The sequence below is a fragment of the Dromaius novaehollandiae genome, chromosome 2 (assembly GCF_036370855.1).
Source record: "Dromaius novaehollandiae isolate bDroNov1 chromosome 2, bDroNov1.hap1, whole genome shotgun sequence".
Classification (NCBI taxonomy): Eukaryota; Metazoa; Chordata; class Aves; order Casuariiformes; family Dromaiidae; genus Dromaius; species Dromaius novaehollandiae.
In genome coordinates this window covers 143,691,974-143,717,029 of record NC_088099.1, presented here as the reverse complement: position 1 = coordinate 143,717,029, position 25,056 = coordinate 143,691,974, and the positions used below count along the sequence as shown (strand labels likewise).

Genomic DNA, 25,056 nt, shown 5'->3' with positions numbered 1-25,056 from the left:
ATCTGATGCATTTAAGGACAATTCAGGGATGCATATGCTGACCTTTCATGGATGCTGCCAACACGCTGCCACGTTGCTCTAATTTTTTGTACCTCAGCAGCCATCTGCTCCCCCTTTCCTAACACGCTGGTGCTGGCACCCTCCAGAGACAGTTCAGACTCTCATCTGCTTTGACAACAACATGCAAATACTGGAATGCCCCACAATGTCACTGTGTTCCACCTCACACTTCCCTGCTGCTGATTTCTTCTTGGTCTTTTGATAGCAGTGTTTGCTGCCCCACACAGCTGTGGGGAGGGCCCTGCACTGTGCTCTAGGAAAGATCGGCATCTTGGGGCCCTGCCACAACTGCTCGGCGTCCTGATGCTCCAGCAGGACCTGCTCCACAGGCTCAAGAGTGGCACTACTCCATGTGAAAGCCCTTTGACCCAAAGGCAAAGGAGAAAGTCATGATTTCAGCTTCCTCTTCCTTATTGCCTTGATTCTGAAATATGTATGTATGAAATATATACGTAGCTTCAGCTATATCTGCAGGTTCCTACTCATCATGGTGCAAATCACAGTGTGCAGCAGAGTTTTCCCCTTAAAACTGGAAGGACCAAAGGGAACACCCTATCTGATGTTGATGCCTTCCAGTAGGCAACTCACAACGCACAGTGCAAAGCCCCACAACCCCTACAGCACAAAGGTGGGGCATACCATGGGGCAGCAGCCCCAAATGCTGTGCGTTATTTCAAAATGGCAGTGTGCACCACGGATGCAGATATACAGAGCAGCGGTGGCCCCAGTGATTAGCAGGCACATTCTGTTTGCGCACCGATTTTGCAAATCCCATGACGTGGCCGTGCAAAATCAGGCCTTGGCAGGCTCCGAGATGGAGGAGTATTGCAGAAGGAGGGGATGGCCCAGTGGGAAAGTCCTGCCTCTGTATAACTGAGAATTGCATTTGCAGCATGTTGGCTTATATGGTTGGTTTGCCCCAAGGGTTGGGCTCAACGCTTTACAAGATAGATGAGGTCCTTGATGGTTTTTGGAAGGCAGTGAAGGAGGGATATGGGCATGCTCTAATTAAGGGGGATTTCCCGGGCACCTGCAGCACTGTGGGACAGGGTGGGAGTCAGCGCTGGCTGAGCGAGAGCTCCCCGCCTGCAGGAGCCTGTAGAGGGAAAGAGAAGAGAGAGGAAAGCGGGTCTGAGCAGGTTATGGTCCAAAAGGCGAGCTTGCCCAGAGGTCATGGGGCACTGCGGGTTTTCTCAGCAGAGGAGGGAACTGGGGAAGGAGGAGTATCCTCCGCGGGTTTTCATCGCCTGTGTGCAAGGGTGTGTGTCCGAAGGGGGTTTTGCTTCCCCTCCCATTTCGCAGTGCTGCTCTTAAAAATGATGGAGCATGCTTTAGGAAGAGGCATTTATGCGAGTCTCTCCTTTCTGAATTAGAAAAGTGGCCTAGATGAGCAATATAAAAATACTTGTCCAGAGCTGAGGGGAACACGGCTGGAACGCTGCTGCTCGCCCAGGGGCTCGGGAAGCCTGGCAGTGCCTCCCGATGTCCCCAAATGCAGGAGCAGGCGCCCACCGTTGGTCCCCACGTGAGCATTTTGCTCTGGGTTGTGCACCTCACCCAGTGCCGGGAAGCGGGGCACGAGGAGCAGAGCAGGAGCCCCGTTCACGGATCCGCCGGCCTCGGACCACTGTGTGGAGCGGAGGGACGAGGTGAGCCAAAGAGTAGGGGGTGAGGAACGCGGGGGGTATGAACTGATTCGGAGATTCAGATAAACACAAAACTTTGCAGTTTTCAAGTGTCTTGCAGCTCTCTAGAGGTTTCTGATGTGATTTTGAAAACACCCCAGCAAACAGTTTGTCCTACCTATTGTTCAGGTCAGGCTTTTCTGCCATGGAGTAATATGCAAGGAGCTTATCACAAATCAACAATATCACTGTGATGGAAAAAACAGGGTTTATACACACCATCCTAGGAAAATTACTAGTGGGGATTTATCCAAAGGACTGTAGAAAGAGAGGTTTGTGATTTTCTAGTCACGATCTTTCTGATTTTTAAACGAGAAAGTGAGGAACAGCAAACGGGCCTCCACTTCGGCAGAACGCCACTAGTTTAAATTAACTCTGGACATAAGGCTGCATTAGGCATTAACTATTGCTAACATAAACAGGAGCTTTTGTGACCGACTTGGTGGCCACAGGCTGAAGGCCTGGACGCCCGCAGAGCTGGGCAGCCCCGTTTCCAGGGATCCCCCAGGAGAGGGAAAGGCCCCGGCCGCAGCCGGCAGTGGACATGCGCACCGCGATCCTCCTCTGCTGCTTTTGGGGCACAGAAACGGTTTGGCCAAGTCCCACATTAACAGAGGGACTGCTGTGAGCACCGTGCCCGAGCCTGTCGGTGAGAAGAACTGGCGTCTGCAGAGATTTTATGTTTTCACGCATTAATCCATTTCAAGGTGAGGACCAGCGAGCGGCTACGGCTCTGTGATACCACATCTGAGAAGAGGGCAAGTCATTAAATGCATCCACCGCGTGGCGGAGGCTGACAAAAGCCTTTTAGTGAGAAAGCGGAGAGGAAAGTGTAGGATCAGTGGATACTTCACAGTCGCTCTGAGGGCAGATCCCTGCCATCACAACCTGCCTGCAACGTGGAAAAGGCAAGATGAGAGCGTTCAAAAATAGGTCGGATACACCTGAGCCCCGGCAGCCTCCTCGGAACAACGGGTGCCCCAGAAATCGAGCCGAGAAAAAAGAGTGGAGAAAGCTCCCCCTGCCTCGGCCCTCACCCGGCCCCACGGTCCTGCGTGGGCACCAAGCGGGGCACAGACCCCCTTTGCCCACCTGGCTGAGCCAGCCGTGGGGATGCCTTGCACTGAGCACCGAGGCGTTTGCCCTGGCTCTCCAGGCACAGGAGAAAGCAGGGACTATCCAGAAGTGCCAGGACAAAGGGATCCCAAAACCTGAATTTGCAGGAGAAGGTCCCACCATGCTTTCTACAGCTGAGATTTCAAATCATCAGTGGAATAAAACTTGACAAGGCTCCAGGATTCCTGGCTTGCCAGGATTTATCAAAAAGAATAGCTGTTACTTGGGCTTTATCAGAAAGAATAATGAGGAAGGACCCAGGACCCGACTCTCCCCTCACAGACACCCGCAAGCGTTTCTTAAGCACCAGCTGGTGCAGTTCCGACTAAGGAAGTGTCAGGAAAGGCATCACCATCAATATTAGCCTCTTAAAGGAGTCCAAGCTGTGAGCATGCAAAGCAACAGCTCCCGCCCTGCCCAGCCATCCGCAGTGGTGTGCTTCGGCCGTGGTGAGACATCCCCGCCGCGGCTGCGCGCCAGGAGGGTGTTACAGCCCCTCGGAGCCAGGTGGGCCGTAACCTGCTACGCTTCCAGGCAGTGCCGCAGGATGAAAGACTATTTCAGAGCATTTATAGACACCTCATTCGGAAGAGCTGGCAATTGTCATACAGGTTTGCAGTCTGAGAGCAATATTTGTTCTGATATTCTGCTATTTGGAAAAGAAAAAAAAGCTGGATGGGAGAAGGCAATTGATGGAATTACCAACATGCAGAGTGTGAACTCCAGGTCTGCAGACATGAGTGCTCTTCCTTCTCCCTGGACATGCTCTTGGCCAATAAAACTTCCAGGCGCCCTTCCCACTCCCGGCCAACTGCTCTGGGGCATTGAACAGACAACATGCTTTCAGGGTCAACATTAGTCTTCAGATGTCTGCAGTATTTTCCAGGACTGACTGCATTCGCACCAACAGAGTCCTGGTAGCATTCCTGGGCGAAACATAACGTATGAAGCTCACAATGACTCGACATTAAAGTCTATCTTGAATCAGCCATGCAAGAAATCCCATGAGTCTTCCCTTCCTCATGAGATTTGCAGTCACCTACCATTGGCCTTTCAATATTCTCGCCTTCAGCTCTGATCTCTTTGGGTTCAAACTTAATCCAGGGTCTAATGAAGAAAAGAGGAAAGATGAAAAAGTTTGGTTGTCTCCTCCTCTAGAGGACTTGTGTCCACAGCAAAAAACTGCCACACACACAAGTGACACGATACAGCAGCACTGCCAGCTTGTCCCTCCGCCCAGGGCAATCACCTCTTCTTTTGCCATGATAGTGCGGGAAGGATGTCTGGACCTCATGTTGTTGGAAACAGATGCATGCGATGCTGTGATTAGCGACTATCATAATGTCTATTGACAGAGGTTGAATTTAGGTTTATGTGGGTAGCTTCAGTGTAGGTATTTCCTGCAGAGGACTCTGCTTCGTGCTCAGGAGGGAAGCTGCTGGAGAGGGGCACAGATCTCTTTCTACCTGTTCCCCAGAGGTAAGCTCCGGTTCCTTCAGGCTGCCCTGCTCATGCCAGTCTCTTTCCTTAATTTTCTCTGGCTCTTTGTTCAATCTGCCTCCATTTCTCTGGTCTTCCCTCTCTATCAGTTGTTTCTTTTTTGTCATCTGAACTGTCCCAGTTCTCCCCTCTGTTTTGTTTCCTCTCCACCCTCTTCACCCCATCTCTGTCACTCCCAATCTCCTGCCAGACCAGTCTCGGGCTCCTCAAATCTTAGACTAAAGATTGTGTGGGACTGTGAGGAGACGTTTCCTCCCACCACCCTTGAGTCCTACCTCGGGTTGGGATGCATTGCCTTTTGGAGGTATATTTTCTCTCTTGCTTGCAGAGAGAGATCAGAAGAGAAGCCAGACACTTCGCTTTTCAGTGGCTAAAGAAATAAGCTTTTAGATGGCAGAAAGGAAATTAGTGTGCAAGATTATTACTTATTCTTTGTTTCTTAGTGTTCTTCACATATTATGAAGAATTTATAGTATTACATATTCACCCCAAAGCACCTGGAATATTATTTTTTCACCAACCTAAGAATGCCTACCTTACTGCTGGAAGCTCACTGTCACCTCTCGGGATTTTAAGATGCCAGACTACATTAGTGGATTCCCCAGGAGTGTGCTGGTCTGCCTGAATAAGCCCATTACCTCCCTGCAGGGTGTGTATGCAGTCCCAGCGCCTGCCCTGCACAGGTTCCTGTCCTCATGTGTGGCGCCCGGTCTGCCTTTGGGCTTGCCCAGCTGTGACTTGGTGACTTGATGACATGGGCTCCAAGCACTCCCATGACTCACCTGGATAATAGTTGGGAGCAATACAGGAATAAATGCAGGTCCATACGGGTCCTACAGTCTATCTGTGCTACCAAAAGACTTAGGCTCTTCAGCTATAAAATATTCAGGGTTTTCCTCGCGTCAGGGGAGGCCTAGGATGCACTGGCAGTGTTACGCAGTGGCTGGCATTCCCGCCACCATACAGTACAACTTTTCAATACATAACTTCTTCCCATGTTCAGAGCTGTGCCTTGCTCAAGACCTTCTGGGCCACTACGCAGGTTCTGCATGGGGAAACTGGTGACAGGTTAAGAGGCAGCCTCCATGACAAATACATCTTGTATCCTCCTTTGGAAAGGACCTCGGTTTGCCCCAGATCTCTCCCCTTCTTCGCCCCATGTCTCTCCTTCTGCAAAATGGGAGCCCTGGGATCGGGAAAGTGTCCTGCCTTGGGCCTATGTGGTCCCATGGAGGTAGGGGGCAACATGATCTTTGGGAAATTCTCCTCTCTCCTTGCCTTAGTTTTGACATTTCCTTACTGTGAGGAGCTTGGTTTAGAATTTAAACAAGGTTCATTTAATATGTTTTAGTATAATAATTATATCACAACAGAAAGTAAGTGCTCCAGACCAAGGAAATGGAAAGATGCTTACCCTGATTAGCAGCTCTTAATTTGTTACTGAGCCTTAATTTTACGATTGGAAATGAAAAGATGACTCAACCTCCCTGACAGCCTTCTGCACTAATACAAGAGTTTCTCGCTTTTTCTGGAGACATGAAATATGCCAGCTACAATAAGATTACAAAAATCATCTAAAGAAACAGCCCAATAACAAATATGGAAAAGTTGCTTGGAAGCAGGTAGACAAGAACATTACGAATTCATTTTAACTATAACAAACACTATCAAATGGCTGGAAGAATGGTAGAAGTGCACAGTGCTATTACACTGCAAAATGTGAGGTAATTTGGTTCCTGGAATTTGTTTTGTTTCCTTCACATTACTGAGCTGACTAGATGTGTCTGGCTAGAATTCTCCACGTGAAAAAAAAAAACAACCCACAAACCAAATAAAGTAGTATAAATTCAGATAAAATGAAAATTAGCCCCTACCCCCAAGGTATAAAGCACAGATGAATGTTATCACCTCTCCGAGAGTGTTTCTCTAATGAAGCAACAGTGAACGCTGCCCAGACCCCGCGGGCGCTGGGACCACGGGAGACTCACAGGGCTACCCCGAGCGCAGGCACCCAAACGCCCACACCAAGGGCCTGAGGCACCTCCCAGGCCCTGCCTGGGTAGGGCCCATTCACATAAACTAACAAGCAATTGGGTCAGGTCCATTTGAACATAATTATAGCTTTTGGGTATGTGGATCAGTGTTTCCATTCCCAAATGACAATTAGAAGAAACACATTTTAAAAAAAAAAAAAAAACAAAGAAACAGCTATGTGAAAATAAGGAAGCTCTGAGCATCCACAGTGATATATACCACTCATTAAATTGTCAACATCTCAAAAACAGTTTTGCAACACGAAGGACGGGAGTCTTTTGTGCATTTTGACTCAAAGGTCAATAGATATTTACAGTATAAAAGAATGCTTCTTTGGAAATAAGAGGAGTAGATTTTGCAGATCATGATTAATTCTCCCGGGCATGTGAGAGCTGGACAGAACAATTACAGCTGTGGATAGTTTTATCCTCTTTGCCACGAGTAGAAAACAGAAGGGCTGCAGAAGGAGACAGTATTATATCCCAAATCTCCTTGTTTAATAGTGGAACAAAATGTACTTTTATGCCTGTGCAGTTTGTAGCATAAAGCTGAAGCTTTCTTCCTCCTACCCCAGGGTGCTTTCATTTGTTCTGCCAGCCCATTCCCTGTCAGTCAAAGGATATACATTATTAATACAGGACTAAACGCTGTTCTCCCTCAACCCTTTGCTCTCAAAAGCACCGCTTACATGAAGAGGACAACGAGGATTCAGTCCAAAGATTTTAATCACATCACCCTGATGAGCTGGTTTAACACAGATTTAAATGGGAAACTTTTTGTTCTGCTTTTTGTGGTTGTTTTAATTACTGAACTGGTTACTGTTTGGCTAATTTAAATCATCATGGAAGAAGAATACCCTGACAGCTGCCTGAAGGACTATCCCTGTAGCTCTGTCTGAAATTACAAGATACTGAGACTGAAAATACATTTTATAAGTCATGATTACAAATGGCTTTTGATTTTTTGATAAGGGAGAATGTATGTGCAGGAAGAGATGTCACCTGCAAAGGAAGTTTGCAGTTTTGTGCTAATCTTGCACCCAGCTGAAGTTGAATCAGCACCTAGGATATATTCTTACAGCTTGTGGCCCCATATGAAACAATATATGAATTTCAATTACACAGAACCTCAGTCAGCTTGAGCTGTTTGTGCCCAAAAAGTACCTGTGCTTTGGAAAATAAAGCATGCAGCAGAACATAAATACAAGCAATACTTTGGAATGTTTTCCTATTACGATGACAGTTATAGAGAACTAAAGTACATTAAACGGTTCCAATACCACTAAAAAATAATGGTAATGTCTGCAAAATGGAGATTGGCTTCTTGTCCTGATGGAAAAAAACTTAGGGCCAGATCCAGCAAGTCCTGCTCCCCTGATTTGGCCAGCACTTGAACTGGATATGCTGGGTCATTCGTACAGATTTTATATTGCCTATTCTCATTTTGCATTGTGCCAAGGACAAGGGAAGGTGAGTTGGGGATTAATTTCCTTTCACACAAGATTTGTCTTTTCCACACAAAAGGGCATTAAATGAAAAATAAATGAGATGAAGCCCAAGAAGGATGGAGAAACAAATACATTGTGCAGAAAGTGCCAGAAATTCAGCAAAACACATCTTTAAGGTGTTAGCAATTCAGAGTTCACCTAGGGTAACATGTGAAGTGGTAAGCTTTGACCTGACAAGTAATTATGTTAAATACATAGTGGTGAAACACATTCATGCTTTTAAAATAGCTGTTTGGGTTCTCACTTTGGAGATGATGTTGCTCAGTGCAGCAGTGATTTTAAGCATGGGGAGAGCAGGTCAGGGCTGCTTCTGAGCCTGCCTCTCTGGGGTGAGCCTTCATCAGCTGTTCTTAGGGTGCAGTAAAAAACTCTACTAGTCCCAGCTTTGCTAAAGGTTGTGCAGGAAGCAGAGGGCACGGGCTCCGGGGGGGACTACGGATGCACATTCCTGCTCTTTGCCGTTTGGTCCCAAGCCTTGCCCTTATGCCTCTGACTTTCCAATTCCCTGGCCCTAAGTAAGGCCCCGTGGGTGACTGAGGGCAGGAAAGGAGAAGGAAGCACAGGAAAGGGAAACGTGGTCATAAAAAGGTGTCTTTGCTTGAGTTTGGATGCCAAGGGTCAAGACAGCAAATCCTAATTAAAGAGGATATAGTCTGAGAAGCAAGGACCCTGTGGAACGAATGGTTAGTTCAGAGAAGTGACCTAAAGTATACTAGTTTAGAGGAGCAAGAGAGTCCCTCAGCTATTAATGAACTGTTTATCCAGCAAAGAAAATAGAGATGCAATGAGAGTTATTTCAGTATTTAGCAGATGTGACAACTTCTGTCAAAGCAAGGCACCTATGCTGTATGGGAAAGACTTCTCAATGTAAACTGAGAAAAAGGACTATGTGACTGCAAATGGTGTGCGCTTGGGAAGTGCCAAAGAGCACTGGCCACAGAGCAGGACCCAACTGTGCTTGGTGCTGCTCAAGACTACAGTGGGCGGATGAAGCCTGCTGCAAAGATGCCAAATGAATACAGACAGATGGGGAAGTGTGAGAAAATAATGAGGACAGGGTGACCCGGAGAACAGCAGTAGCAACCTGGTAGCTGTCACTGACTTGTGGGAAGCATCCAGGCAAACCAGAGTTTTGTGGAGGGAATTGAAGGAAAGCAGTCAGGCTTAGAGAGCGTACAACCCACATGTGAAGGACAGCTGTGCTTATTTGGAAATGTGACTCTTGAAGACAAATAGAGACTACTGTCACAGACCGGTGGTGGGAGCAAGCTCCCGTGGCTTACTGAAAAATGGCAAGTGTGGTGGCTGAAAGCCAGGAAAGCCTCTGAAATTCTTGATAACCTGCATATTTTTGGCAAGGCAGAGTTAGGGACCCAATGAGGAAAGTGCAGAGAGGAGGCTAATATGGGAAAGCAAGAGAAAGAAAACGATCTTTTGGGCAGCTCTCTGGACAGCTATTCTCTAAGCCACAGGCAGGGCCAGACAGCATGCAAATGCTAGTGGAAAGGATGTTGCACAGATGAGATGTCCAGGGCCTGGACAAAAGTGTTAGCTAAAGAAGGCAGAACACCCTGCAAGACTCATGCAACTTGGACAAAAGGATCTAGACGGAGACCCTAACCAAGCCAAGAGCTCACCTTCAGCCCAAAGGGAAAGGCAGGATAGCAGCAGTAATGGAGAAAGGCGGAAGTGGGGGAAGAGCTGTGGGCAGAAAGTAAAAAGCTTTCTTGTAGCTCTACTGAGCTACAGCTCTTGGCTAGACATTCATGTGGAAATGTCAGAAGAGACAGGCTATTTACTCTACATTAAAGAGGTAGATTGGGAAGTTATTGGAAAAAAATAGTAGCTGCATCAGCTTTTCGAAGAGGAAAAACTTGAACAACTCTTCTATAAAGTTGGCTGGAGATAGGGGTGAGGAAGAGTCTACCAGGGACTAAAGAGACTGGAAAATGATAGTTACTTGAAGATAAGATTAATATAAATAATACTGTTTTGGGAATAACTTCCAAATTAAAGGATGGACTGTTTATAAACAATACAATTAATTCTACAGATAGGGATAGATTCTTAAGAATATGTGGATTTTATTATAGCTTAGCAAAAACGAGATATATATCAAAAATAAGTGATGTGATATGAAATTCAGTAAACAAGAGATTTAACTGAGGGTAACCACTGGGATTGTTTCATGCCTCCACATACCTCTTAATCCACCAATTTGCTTGAAGAGCAACTTGAGATAGATCAGTCTCAATAATGAAGAATCTTGATTTTAAGTTAAATTCTACACCATCTGTTTCATTATAATCAGCTTCCATTCACTCCCCAGGGGGACATTAACAGCCTTTCTTGTTCTAAGAGGTTGGACAACTAACCTTCAGCTAGAATAACATTTTGATATTTTATTGTAACCAGTTTTAGCAATAAAGTCAGTAAGTTTTGGTAGAGCTTTTATTTACTTGAGACCTGGAGCCATTTGTAAATAAACTCCGGGAAGAAACACCCTTTTTGGCTGTTGAGTTCATGGCTGATCTTTGCTCTTTCTGTAGGTACTTTTTTTTTGGTGTTCCCGTTGCTTCGTTAGGCTTTCTTGTTCACTTCCTCCCTTGTAGCTCACTGCAAATGGAAGGACTTTCTCTTTCTGGCCCTGCCAGCTGTAGAGCATATGATCTGCTGGAGTTAAGTTCTTAACAAAAACAGCTTGTAAGCATCCCTGCTGACAGGGGAGTCTCATCATTAGTTTAAGTTTCCCTCATTGCAATTTTTCCTTCCCGAGATACCAATTCTGAACAAGTCTGTTCGAGAGTACATGGAGAGATGAGTATCTGGACAGGTATCAACGCAGCATGCAGAGGTCTGGGAAAGATACGCCCACAACAAGAAATGAGAAGGGGGTATGTGTGGGGTGGAAATCACTGAAATGCCTAGCCCATTCCATTACCTCATTACTTAGAGGGATGGTCCGTCAGTATTTGCAAAGTATCTGCCACAGGTGCCGTATAAAGCATAGTCTCTTAGAGATACTTTTATTTTATTGCCTTTCAATGGACTTTGACCATCATTAACAATCAATTAATTCTGAACCAGCCTCAAGTGTTTAAAAGCAAACATTTCATGTAAGCAACTGCACACAGTGATTTGTAGTTACAGTCTCTACTTGGGATCTAACCTTTCCCACTCTCCTCCTTCCCTTAAGCAGGACAACTATCAAGGAAAAGCTGTTTTTCTTTGCCGATCTTGTGCAGAAATACAAACTTCCTGGAAAGCTGTCTGAGCTTAACAGGTGTCCCCCAGCAGCTCAAAATACAACATCAGGATTTTTAGCAGCAGTATGTGATTTGGGGCATCCAAGGCTGCAGTTCACAAGACGAGGCAACGCACCAGCTCACTGCCGCAGCAAAGGGATCCTTTTATGTTGGACTAGTGGGTTGGGTTGGCTTAGCTCACGAAAGTGCCCAATAAATACCTGACCTGGGGCAAGGCTGATGCTGGGTTGCGCAGCTGGGAGCAGGGAAGAGGGCAGAAGAAGGACAACCTACCTCCTCCCGTGGCAGCAAGCCCTAGCAGCGGCTCTGCTGCCCACAGGGCCACAGCCAAAGCGGGAGGAGAGCTCTGCCCCTGCGCATGCTTGGTGCACGCTCTTAGTATCAGGCGAGTGTTTGAACCTGAATTCTCCTTCTCCTTCCTGACTGAAGAGATACAAGCCCTGATGGAAGTTTGTCTTGTAGTTTGGGCATTTACTGATGTTCTTTCCGAGGGGCTCTCCAGTGCCCAGCACTGAGCGAGGCTGTTTTGCAGCTCTCAATCCTGCTTTGCAAGAACACAGAGAGTCTCTTTCCTCTACCCACCTGCCTCTTTTTGAAAAGCTTATAGGAACAAAATTGCCTTTAAGATGCATCCCTTTCTGCCAAATTTGGCTGTAGTCATCCAAGGGGTTTTAAAGCTGTGTCTGGGGATATCCAGACACAACCAGACAGCGTAACTGCATAAGCCTCATTTCAATAGAAAAGCAGGCTGGCGTTCAGCAGTACGAGTCATAGAAAGCACATCTGCAAACGTCTCCTTGCTTCTGTCTCTTCATACTAATGAAAGGTGAAGTCAGGCCATCACCAACTGAAAATAGATCGTGCAACCAAACCAGCGTTAGCAGTTAATAGTTTCACACTGGACAAATTTGCTGTTATATGATTCCACTCCTACCCGCCCCCCCCCCCCCCCCCCCCCCCGTCAACTGGGGAACTGGGGGATGTGAGGGGGGACAACACAGATGTTTGAGTCCTGAGAAAATGCCTGGAGCCACAGAGCAAGCGAGTAAAGAGACAATTTCAAAAGCGTCTAAGACAGTGGTTTCCAAATTTCTCTCCATGAGACACTAGCATCTGTGAGGTCCATAGAGTCCTACTACCCACACAGCATTTCCAGTTAAAAGGGTTATGATAAAATAGCAGGGTAGGCCAGAATAAATTGAGGATTGACAGTGGCTATAGCCCAAATCATCTTATGACTTCATGAGTTACGGTTTGTGAAGTCTGCCTTATCATCACCGTGCTACTTAGTACAGCACTGTGTATATATTCTAGGATAGACAAGTATATCTCATATACACACAATAATTGTCTTTTTATGGTAATGAGGTCAGCTAAAATGATTCTCGTAACACACCTGATTCATAGATTTTACAGATATTCAAGCTACCTGCCTGCTGCACACAGAGATGAATGTTTATGAAATTATTAGACTAAGTTTCTACCAAATTCAGTGATGTAGAATTAAACTCTCACTTGAGAAAAATATAGGCATGCTTTGTCCATTTAGAAAGCAGTCTAGAAGCTGGAAAGTTTTCCTCATTAGTTAGTGGCAAAGTTATGATCCCAGCAGAGACCCATTCTTTCAGATGCATAAAAGAATTTAATAGCAAATTCTTTGAATGATTTACTGCAGCAGCAAAAAGCAGCTGTGTAGTATTTCTTAATGTGGTCTTGAATAAATAGTATTGCTTAGACCTCCTCAAGAAAACTGTTCTTTTATCATTAGCTTGGTAAGAGCTAACAGCAGCAGCAGAATCTCCTTGCTAAATATATCTAAGAATAGTTAAGTATTTTTAAAAAATCATTGAAACAACCAAAATTTACTTTCTAAATAAATTCAGCAAATGGAGTCTAGTCAAAAAATGCAAATTAATTTTTCCCTTAAGTCCTGTATGGAGACAAAAAGGAGCTCCATTGCACAGGAAATTATTTTAGTTGGCTCTCACAGTCCTATGATATGAAATCTGAATTGTATCACCTTGATAACAGAAAGTGCCACTGCATTATGCATTATTGTAACAGTTAGTTGTAATAACCATAAAGAATTTTAAATATCAGCAAGACATTTGTAAAGATTTCAGACTTTTTTCAGAAGACATCATTCTTCAATTATTCTTTTGGTTGGAAAGAAATACCCATTTTTGAACCCTTCAAAAGATCCACAAATAATTCAAAACAATGACTTTTTTATTGCAAAATATGCAGTGACCATTTACAGCTAAATTTAACCATGTACACCAAAATAGAATTAAAATTCTTTGCAGGTAATGGCTGCGGGAACTTTAAGGCACATCAGGAATAAAAAGTTAAAGATTAAGGTCCATCCTGTTGGGCTGAGGATGCTCTGTAATAAACATGCATTTGTTTTCCAGGTGTACTTTCATTTTGCTAAGCACTATATACGACGCAAAGGAAGGCTCGATTACAACCCCATTACCAACAAACAAAAAGCAAAGAACACAGATGAGACATACTCCCATGATGGGCTGGGTGGCATAAGCATCCATATGAAAAACAAGGATAGATAGCAATGGCTAAAGTTTAGGAACAGTCTTGAAAATCAGAGGAAGAAATGCTCAGAATGATGTCTAGTGAAAATAACTCAATCACATTTGCTCTAATTAGTGTTATATCATTTTAGATACAGTAAAGCAGCTATTGCACATTCAAGAGATTTAACAAGTCAGCCTGGTCTATAATATGTTTCTCACACTGCTGTACTCATACTGGAATTAAGCCATAGCCAATGTGAGGGTAAGTAAATATGCAGCACAGTTAAAACTTTAATGAGAAAATTTGCAGCTCTAACAGGTTTGGGACCACGAATTTATCAGGATGAAGTATCTATAGCTCCTGATAGCTTCACATTGAACGAACTGTGCAAAAAAAAAGAGATGTAAGGCTAAATCGTTCTGCTGCTTTGGTTTGTCAGACCTTGCTCAAGGGCGCTGTGTTAAGAGCGTGGCCTTGTCCACACACTGCTTCATGCCTATGCCTTGGCAACCGCGGCTGAACACCAGTTCCGCTTAATCTTATGCAGGTTTTCTCCCTGTCACTTCCCTTGCAGATGGCCAAGCAACACCAAAAAAATATTTTCAAAAACTTGGCCTCAGTAGTTTTGTAGTATGTTTTAGTTAGAGTTTGGGTGGATTCTCAGGGAAAGCCAGATAACTTGGGTTTAGATGGTTCAAAAGCCACAGTAACAGCTTTATTTGCAGAGTTAAACACCAGCCAGGGAAACAGAGGCACAAATAAAGGGTCTATAAATATCTAGAAAAAGATAAAGTTAAGTATAGGCCCATTACTTGATAGGAAAGGAAAGAAAATTAAAGATAAGACTTACAAATAAGTAAAAGAGAGTATTTTTGACTTAAGTCCACAAAAAAAGTTAGTAATTATTTCAACAAGAGGATAGCAGCATGTTAAGAAATGGAAAGAATAAATTAAAAGTTTTTAGAGGACTTAGATGGCATTCAAGTTGGCAGTAGCTGATTAATTTATCCTAAAATACTCCAGTAATTAGCTAATTAGTGCAGACCATTAATGATCATCTCTGAGAACTCTCAGAGCCTGGAGAAGAGTCCAAGAGAACAGAAGGAAAACACAAGGAATATAAAAAGAAACAAGAGATTATGTCACTCAACCTAAACCTGGAAAAATACTAGAATAATTAAAAAAAATCATATTGGTTAATGCATGTGGAAAAATAATTCGGCAAAAGACAGCCAACACAGATTTGTGATGAACAAACTATGCCACACTACACTAATCTCCGTTTCCTTCTTGGTGTAAACTGACCTAGTGGCTACAGGAGCACCAGATGCAGAAATGTCACTGCTGCTGCAAAGGCTTTTGACATGGTAACCATGTAACAACCTCACAGATGAAATAGTGAGCTCCAATTCATACCAATCACAAGGAGAATGACAATTGTAAAAAATGCTCTCAAAAAGCAATTACCAAAGGCTTACTGGGAAACTGAGAAGGTACTCCAGTGGAGTCCTGCAAGACTGCCTGGAATCCATCCCATCTAGTATGTTCATTAACAACTCAGGTTACAGAGTAAAGGAGGCCATTTGCAAGACTTGCTCATGACACCACACTTGGATGAGCTGCAAACGGTTTAGTAGACAAGAACAGAACACTGATCTTGATAAATTTTGTCCGAGATCCATTAAAGACAGGTATGCACACACTGAATATGAATACAAACACAAAATGGAGATTAGCAGGCTGGACAGTAGTGGTACAGAAATGGATCTGGAGCATTTGCAAGGCACAAATTGAATGCAAGTCAACGCAATGCAGTTGCAAAAAGGCAAATGTAATTCTGGCACGTATGAATGCAACTAATATATGTAAGCCCCAGAAGTTAATAGCTTTATCTACTCTGCACTAGCCTCAGCCAGCACTTCGGGTCACCTTCTGGGCAATACAATTTAAGAACATAGTCAAACTGGAGCGGACCCAGAGGGGAGCAGAAAAAACTCCTAGATTAGAAGGCCCGACTTATGAAGACTGATTGAATTAACTGTTTACTTAAAAGAGAAGACCAAAAGGACAAGACAGCAATGTTCACATAAGGCTACCATTCATCATATCTTTTGCCAGTAAGAACAATAAGTAATTGACTTAACTTGCAGGGATACAAATTTTGCTTTCAAATTTCCTCAGCTGTAAGGTTCAATCAACACTGGTACACACTGCTCACAGGTCACAGAATCCCTTCCATGGGAAGCTGTTAAACAACAAGGTAGACAAATGCTTGTCGGTCTTGCCAGATCTGACCCAATCTTGGAGGAAGGCAATGGACTAGGTAACTTCTTGAGATTTTCTTCAGCCTTTCTTTCTCTGAAAGATCTCCAGCATATAATAGTATCTTGCATAGTATTTGTGATTTTGTAACAGCTAAGAATAGAGAACATACAAATGTGTTTGCTGCACCAAAGCACTGTACAGAACTTAGCCTTCCTCTGAAAATTATTGTCCATTTAATGTTTATAAAGTTGTGCAGCTGAACAGACTCATGCTGGATAACAATGTTGGGATGGATACAAATTCCTCCTTTCCCAGAAACCTCAGGGCTAAAAGCCTTATCAAAGAGTTTCAAAACATACATCCAACCTACTCTTTTACTGAAAGCTACCCAAATAACGCAAGGCCCTCAGGAAATCTCCAGCCTATCTTATCTACACCAAAAGCCATAAAACAACAATACATTAAGTATTTTCAAATAATCAAAGTGCTGATAGCAAAATTCTACAGCCTTATACATTCTTTACGTTTACATTCTTTACATTTATATTACCTTCCCATTGTCTGGACTTGAGCAGCCTCTCTGATGATGCTATGGAATAAAGAAGATCATAAACTGAACGAGTCCAATGTTGAGTTTTGGAGGTGAATTCAAAGTCCACAGCAAAACCTTTAAGGTTCTAAATGGGTAAATTAAAGGTCTAAAAACTATACTCAGCAGAATGGAGCTGACCAGATAAAAATGCAAGCTGACCTTTACCTTCTTTGTGAACTCTGCAAGACTAATCAACTTCACCAGTCAGATCTCAGGAAGAACCACAGTTTCAGTAAAACCTAACTCTCCAACTTGTTTTTGTGAATCCTATCAGTGTCTGATGATAAAAGAAATTCTACTAGTTCATTTTATCAAGAGATGAAAACAGTTCTATATAGTTGACCAAAATGCTACAAATTCCTTCATTACTACATGGTTTGCAAACAGCCTCTGGTCATTAGCTTTAGTTGAGCTGAAGTGTTTTCAGCTTAACAGCAAATAACCAAAAGGGATAGTCTCCAGGGACTATCTGCGAGCACTGTATAAAGCTGGCTATTTCCTTAAGGCTACACAGCAACTGACTTCTATTTCAGATTTTTCACACAGCTCTTTGATAGCAAGAAAATAGTATTTCTTAGGTATAGGCAAGTTTCTGTACTTTTACTTTATTCAGTAAGTCTGGATCAAGACAAATTGTAAAGCTGTTCTTATTAACTACTGCAAATTATTCAGTAGTCCTTGAGATGACCTAATCATGATTATACATACTAACTTTTTCTGGGATCTAAGGTGAGAAAATTTTTTTTCCAAAGGCTTTTAAGTCCTGCTCTTATTTTTAGATGATATTTAAAGAGAATCCCAGAAGAAGAGATGCAGGCTTTCGAAAAATCCAAAATCACATTTTAAAATTGTGCTCCGCAACTATCCATCACAGCTGACAACCATACTGACAATACCAGAATACTTAACCTAAAAGCTGTCCCTGTACAAAGATGAATCTCTCCCAAGAGAACATGGGAATTTTTCCACACCTATTTTTCTTCCTTCTAGACAGCTTCAAGCTCCAGGACTGTCCATAGCTAGGCAAATGCATTTTAGAAGTGAAGTAATACTTGTTTTTAAGAGCAGGCATGAAATATCACATTTTACATTTTAGTTTTTTAATTCTCTTTAATCAGACACATTACAATGCACAACTGTGTCTTTAGCCAGATAACAGGGTGCCATCCTTCAGATCACGAAGAGATGATAGAGAACTCCTAGACCTTCCTCTGAACTTTTAGGTACAAAGAGTATTGCAAATATTCTAAATGATAACAATTCCCCCGTTTAGTATAGCATTCGTACTATACTTATAAAGCCTTTATAATGATTCAGTCATAGGTTTAATTTGTTACTGTATTTTAGATTACAACTACTGCAACCAGGGGTCTTATTGAACTGAGGATCACCCTTGCCTTCTACTACATAAAAAACATCAGTTCATATGGTATTTTTGAATTGAACATCATACAGTTTTGAAAATATAACAATTCTAACATAATTCATCCATCCTACAAGTGATACAGCTTTCCAGCTCTTAAGTGCTCATTAAGAGAGATTGCTTATGAAACAAAATATTTTTATTTAATGCTACACAATCTGAAGGAACATATACTTCACCTTAGGACTGAACTATAGGGATGCATCTCAAACATTCTCCAAAATAAAATCAGATTACCAAATACCAGCAAGTGCAAGAGATACCTTAATCAAGTTGCACTGGGCATGTTTTCAGACAAACTACAGCATCGCAACATTTAAGTACTCCTCCCCCATCCAGCACAAAGGTTGAGAACAGATTTCATGTCTCCTGGGAGCTAGTCTGTCAGGATATACTTATTGATAAATAAAAAAATAAATGAAGGGTTACATTCTGATGTCAAGTGTACAAGTGCAGTAGTGGATTACTCCCAGAGGAAAACAACTTTATCTATAAAAGTTAAGTGGTATACAGGTTATCCCAGAGTGACTATAATACAGAGAAACTTTATGCCAAACTGAGTATTTACAGAGGTAACTGTCATAGTAAAGAAGACAGGAAGCTAATCGCACAGAAGTAGTTCATTAAAGAGCAAACAAGTGGACAAAGACAAAGGCTTTGACTTTATATAATAAAATACCAAGTGCATTCTTTTAAGTTGAGTGAGTCTTTGAGACTATGGTCCTAGATTTCAGGAAGCCATTTGAAAGTCAGATATACAGTCCTGCCATGAAGCAAAGGTTACTTGGACTGCCAAAATTATTGTGGTTATAATTGATGCAAAATAAATAATCACTGCTATTCTAGTATTGCTTCTTACTGTAACTTCAAAACTTTAGTTTTTAAACAAGCCCACTCCAAATGGGGAGGATGGGAGACCTTCTAGCACAATTCAGATATTTTCTACCACTTCTGTGCTGTGCATCTGGGATTAGAACTGCACCCAGAACACTAAGGTTAATTATGCTTAGCTTCTCAAATGCTCTTGGCCAGAGTGCTATTATCCAGCTTTTTCCTGACAATGAAACTTTAATCACATCTGATTTCTTAAAACTATCCATATGATTTTAGTTGCTTTGGCTCTATTCCAATAGGCTTATTTTAAGCTGGTTGTGAAGTAAGGGTATTAATAGCTGGCTACTTTACATATTTCTTGAAGAGCTGCTACTGAAATAACCAGACACATCTGAGGGGGAGCTTGTGTGGCTGACTGCTCAAGTATCTTTAAAAATCTTTCAAATCAATATTACAAGTAAGCGCAGAGTTACTTTAACCTGATATAACATTTGTCAGCATTACTCAAGCCACCGTGCCCAAAAGCATTAAATTCTATCATCTTTCAGCTTCCTTAGCCATTGAGGATCACTTGTCTAACAAGAGTCTCTCCAGTGCACGACTCCAAGGAACAAGCTCCCTTGCAATAAAGGAATCCCGTTCTAAATGGCTTGTAAGTACTAGACTCTCACACGCAGAACAAAAACATGCAGAAGGAAGTCTCGTGATTCTAACGCAGCTTCTAAGGAGTTTACTTTGCCTCTTGAGCCAAGAACTCGAACACTACTGACTGAGCTCAAGCACGCAGCACACTGAACAATAAATCTCAGCAGCTTCTCTCCTCACTTGAGACTAATTTACTGTAATGTACATTACTTTCAGTGGAATGATACTGCTCAAGTTTTGGCAGGATGGGGAAGATTCCACTTTGTCTTTTTTAGGATTTTATAAGGCAGATAATGCAGAAAGTTGAAACAGAACTTCTACAAGCATTTAATCTGTGATACTGTAAAATCAAAGTACTACTTTATTAAATGAGTTATTTTACACAATATGAACATCAATATAATTACAATTGTAAAAAATTTTTTATAACAAGTATGGACTGATTTTTCAGGATTTCCAAATAGGGCACAACTGTACATTTACACAGAATTGTCTTTGCATGAAGCCCAAGAGGGAACAGCATAAAAATATGAATGTTTCTGTAGCCCCTTCATTTTTGCTGATCAACAGTTTTAGAAAAGCAGCTGCAGGTTTGTTATGTAAGATCTGACAGTAGAAGAGTCAATAGGTGCCATGACTTCACCTATAAAAAACAAGAACAACTCAGTTAAGCTGAACTGTTACACAATGATGTTTACCTTTGAGTGAATGAAATACCATACTACTACTTTTTACCTTATTTCAGCCTTTTTCATTATAGCTACTTTTTCAGTTAGAGCCTAACAACTGGCTATTGGGAAATCTCTTCTAGAAGTTAATACAGAGGTTACGTTTTATGTTTGGATGCAGAAAAATCTTCTTTCACTTGCATAACTTCAGGAACAAAAAAGGCTCAATCATTGGACCTGCTGTTAAACAACTGTTACATGTTTTGTACCAATGGATAGATTGTATTTACTACAAATACTTTGTTCAAAGCAAAACTAACGTTTCAAAGCAAAAACTAATAAATAATGTAATCTTATAACTAAGAATGACCATTTCAAATAACATTCATTCCCTTTAAAACAGCATCCTTGCACAGTTAAGTGCCACAGCCCTTTCACTTACAGAAGTATTAGCTTGCTTCTTAGGTGTAACAGTTCAGGGGTATAACTTTAAACTATAGTTAATTTTCACATTAGAGAAAAAGAAGCAAGTTCCAACTCTCAGCTGGTTGGGGGAAAAAACTGATTTATAATACAACTTTCTCAGACTATTATTTAGAAATTAATGTAATGACCTGTAGACAACTTTACGCCTGAACATCAGCCAGTTCTGGAGGAAGTGGAGTCTTAGGATGCTTGCTTTCAAAGTGCTGTTTGAAGGTCTTGGGGTCCGGCATTTGTGTCTGATTAAAGAGAGACATTTAACTTTATGCACAGTACAAGAGTTAAATGCTTTAATTTGCTTTATCAAGAAAAAAATGTATTCACAATAACACTGCCCTAGTGATAGAAGCACCATTAATTTAGCTGCAGATTAAGAATATTTAACCTCAGAATCAGAGAGTCACTTTTTAGAATTAGGATCACACTCTTGAAAAGTTCATGAACAGTATTATCCTTAACAGAAACCTCCCTGCAGCTCTTACGTACTTCACATGTTGCTTTGATGGGAAACTTATCTCCTTACCATTTTCCTTTTTAACACAAAAATATAAATGTTTATCCTTTTCAGAACCAGATCTTTATGAAACGTATTTATTCTGTTTTATGAAAAGGCTCAAGAGTTATGCAGCACAGGCTGATTCTCTACATGGCACAAACTATCTAAGACCATTGCCACTACACGCCTGCAGGCATTAACTGCCCATTTCACAAAAAGAAGAGCTGGTTACAAGTATTTAAGTGGGCAGTCCTCAATTTGTAATCTTCATTAAGACATTAAAAGCGACCAATCTATTCTAGGACTGGCTATTTGGGTGAAAAATGCAAGTTTATCCTTCAGCTCCAGAACTGGCACATTCAGGACATCAGCCAGAAGGAAAGCATAGTCTCAGTAGCGCTTACATTTCCATTCCCTTGTCAAGTCATTCATTCTAGTAGAAGTTACTGTATATCACACCTACATTAAAGCTTTTAGCATCATGCAGTAATACTTTTCCTCTCTTCATTAACATCAATAACCAGTGATCCCACGGCAGGCCAGTTCCAGCACAAAGAAACCATCTCTTCCTTTGCGGTTGTACAGGAAGTGATCTCAAACCTTTTAAACTTTATATGACACACCAACAGCACATGCAGACCCTTGCAATTCATTAGGCAGGATAACTAGCAGTACAAAACAGATCTGCACATGTCTGCACAGGTTTTCTTATATCTAAATCATCAATACAGCTGAGTGATCTGTAAACAAGTCACAACTTTGTATTAGATACATAACAGATACAAATGCTTATAGCAACAAGCTAATCAGCCACTTAGAAGCATTTTACTTAGTTTCCACAATATCATCTTCCAACAAGGTCTGCTATAGCTGCAGGAAAGCCCTGCCTCCAATAATACTCTGCCTTCAGTTCCTCTTACCCTACAGACAGTGCAGGTATATATCAAGGCAGCCTTGGCTGCAGCCTTCTGATCATGTCCTTGTTTCTTTTTTTGCTCAGCTTGTTTTTTGGCATTTTTCTGCTGCGACTGAATCTTCTGCTGTCCACGAGCCATATCTACAAACAAAAAGAAGACATTTAGTCTACGCATGTGAGAAACTACTGCCGCTAGCTGACTCAGAAGCCATAACTATGAACATAAACAGTCAGGTGCTCTTTCTATAAGGCCTACAACTCCCATAATTCATATACAACAGACATCTGTTCAAGCTCTTTTTGTGAAGAGCCTCCAGGTTTATTATTTTGCTAACAACATTCGCTAGAGTGATTTAATCCATTCTAAGGCTTCCGCTTCTAAGAAGCTTCAAGGCCTACCTTTGAAAGGTGTTGTCAATGAGTACAACAATTTGTTTCCTTTGCAGTTAATAGAAACTTATTCTCTATTTCTGCAGGTACAGTAAAATTTAGAGTTTTTTTGTTTTTAAACTTAAGACTCAACCTTTATTTCTGGAAACCAAAACAGGTTCCAAGAAAGACCAATCAAAACATTTTTGGTGTACCTGCTTGCGATTTGCTTTGGAATCAGGAACAGTAAGAACAACACGACAACTTTCTTTATTCAAGGCTGTTTTTACAGGCGACCATCCTCTGATTTTCAGCTGACTTTACATACATTTATTCTTTTGAAAAAAGGAATAAAACTGCCTCCATCAGAAGCCCTTACTCCATACAAAAGAGAGGCATAAAGGAATCAGACCCTGCTGCCACCTGCCATTAGAAGGTCCACCATAAAAAGAAAAGGGATACTAAACTACGTTTCAGGCAACAGCAAAATGACACATTTTATACAGACACCTGCACGCAGCCTACTAGGCCATCCAACCCAGCCTGCATCCCACCCCCAGAGCAGATGTCAGGCAGGATTCAGAAATGCAAACACAGCAGACTTCAAAATGTGATTATATAATCCAGCAGCCCACTTTCAGCTATCATCTTTCTCACAGTCCCTTACATCCCACACACAATCCAGTTGTGCGGCTCTCCTGGAAATGCTGGATTCCAGAAGCAGGCACAGGACAGCTAATAATTGCTCATTGTTTCCAGGACAACTAGTAAAGTCTAATGTTGCCAGGAAGCTGGTTTGTGGGTTATGGTCCCTATATGAAACTTGTAGTTTAGCAGCAAGTTTGGTATTTTATGAAAATATACTGCACAGATATAACAGGTCTGTCACGTAGCCCTTCCCACAAGAAGGGACAGTCTTCTCCTGCAAGGAGAATGGCCTATCTAGGCAAAGATTGAGCGCCAGTAAATACCCATGAAAAGTCCTCTGAAACACCAAAAAAAAAAAAGAAGTTTTCATGAAATGTCAACTGCACCTAGAAATTCAGTAGCATTGCAAGAATTCCTAGGCACGTAGCTTCACAGTGCTCGACACTTAAACAAGAAGATGGTCCTGACCCAAAAAAGCTCACACAGATTGAAAGGCACCTCTCAGGCCAAAGAGTCAAGTTTTTTCCCTGTATATAACCACACCATGCAACTCTGTGCAAGTATCATGCTACATCTTGAATGTTCCCTCCTCTTTCCCCTATCAATTTCTCTAGACAAAAACTTACAAGTCCAAGTAATTCTGTAACTATTATTCCTTAATATGGCTAGTAATAGAATTAGTTTTCTTGTCTTCAATGTTAATAAGCATACAGAAATACTTGTAGTTTCTAGCATTCAACAGTTTACAGGAGATAGAGCATCAAGTATTAATAGATTAAAAATACCAGTTTGTGTTTCACTGTCAACAGTTTCAGTGGATGCTACCATTACTCTGAAACATCCCAGCCAGGGCCTCACACCGTTTGTGTGGAGCACAGCTTAACGAGAACACTGCATTCTCATTAAAGGAAAAAAAGGAAAAAAAACCCACACAGCATTATTGGCAATAGCTTTACATATACTAGAAGGAACTGTAGATTTATTTCAGTTCTATTCTATCAGCATCACAGCAATCCTCCAAGAGTCAAAGAGCTCCTGATAGAAAAGATCTATTGAGATATAGCAAGCAAGAAGTAGATTTTAATAAAGCAGTTGCCTATTACTATGTATTTTAGTCCCTTGATAAGAGCTTGTTAACTAATACATTGCAAAAGCTCAGTCACACTGAGCTCATATGTATTGGGCAACTGCTGTTTTAGCTAAGGCACAAACAAAGAAATATGAATGAAAACATCTGCTTAAAAAATATCAACCTTCATATGATGCCTGGAACCAAAACACCAGCAGTGTTTAAATACTGCAAGTTACACTTAATGCAACTTAAACACACAGAGTACTAAGTACTGGCAAGTTAAGAACATTTGAACTATGAGTATACTGACAGACTGACACAGACAACCCTAAAGTTTATTATAAAAGGAAAACTGAATTCATCTACAATGCTACAGCTGCATTTTATTTGCACAGCACAAATAAGCGATTTCTTTATCGGGCACACCCCCTGCAAGGTCAGCACACTGGCCTGGTGTTTTGAAATACAGCGTGTGAGCACGCAGGAAGCCTAATGCACGAGAACATACCAACGAGAATTTGCAGTCAAATCATTACAGCAACAGCACATGCATCGCAGCGCAGCGTGACCAAACCCACAGCGCACTAATGCCTCGCACAGGCTCGTTTCCTTGCGAGCACCCAGGACCCAGCAGATACTTTCAAGTCCTAAAACTGGACACCAACAGCTGCTTCCGCTGTCACTTCCAGGACCAAGCAGCGGCCCGGGCAGCCCAGCTCCCGCGACCAGGCCGCGCCGCAGGGGCCGCCGCCGCCCGGCACGGCTGCGGGCGGCCACTCGAAGGCGCAGCTCAGCCCGGCCGGCGCCGCCACGTGCCGCGCGCGAAGGGGCCGAGGGGAGCCAGCGGGCCCGAGCCGCCCAGCCCCGGCGGGGGCGCCCACGGCGGGTGCCGAGCGGAGCGCTGCCGGCCGGGCCGGGCCGGGCCGGGCCTGCCCCACCGCG

The 25,056-nt window shown here is 42.5% G+C and overlaps 1 non-coding gene across 1 annotated transcript; it reads right to left on the bottom strand.

Moving 5' to 3' along the window:
* Positions 1 to 19,800: 19,800 nt before the first annotated feature.
* Positions 19,801 to 22,162, bottom strand: LOC112994944 (uncharacterized). The gene is made up of 2 exons (XR_010388012.1): positions 22,030 to 22,162; positions 19,801 to 20,105 (listed from the first exon to the last, which is right to left on the bottom strand). It is a non-coding gene; the product is annotated as an uncharacterized LOC112994944 (transcript).
* Between the last annotated feature and the right edge of the window lie 2,894 nt (positions 22,163 to 25,056).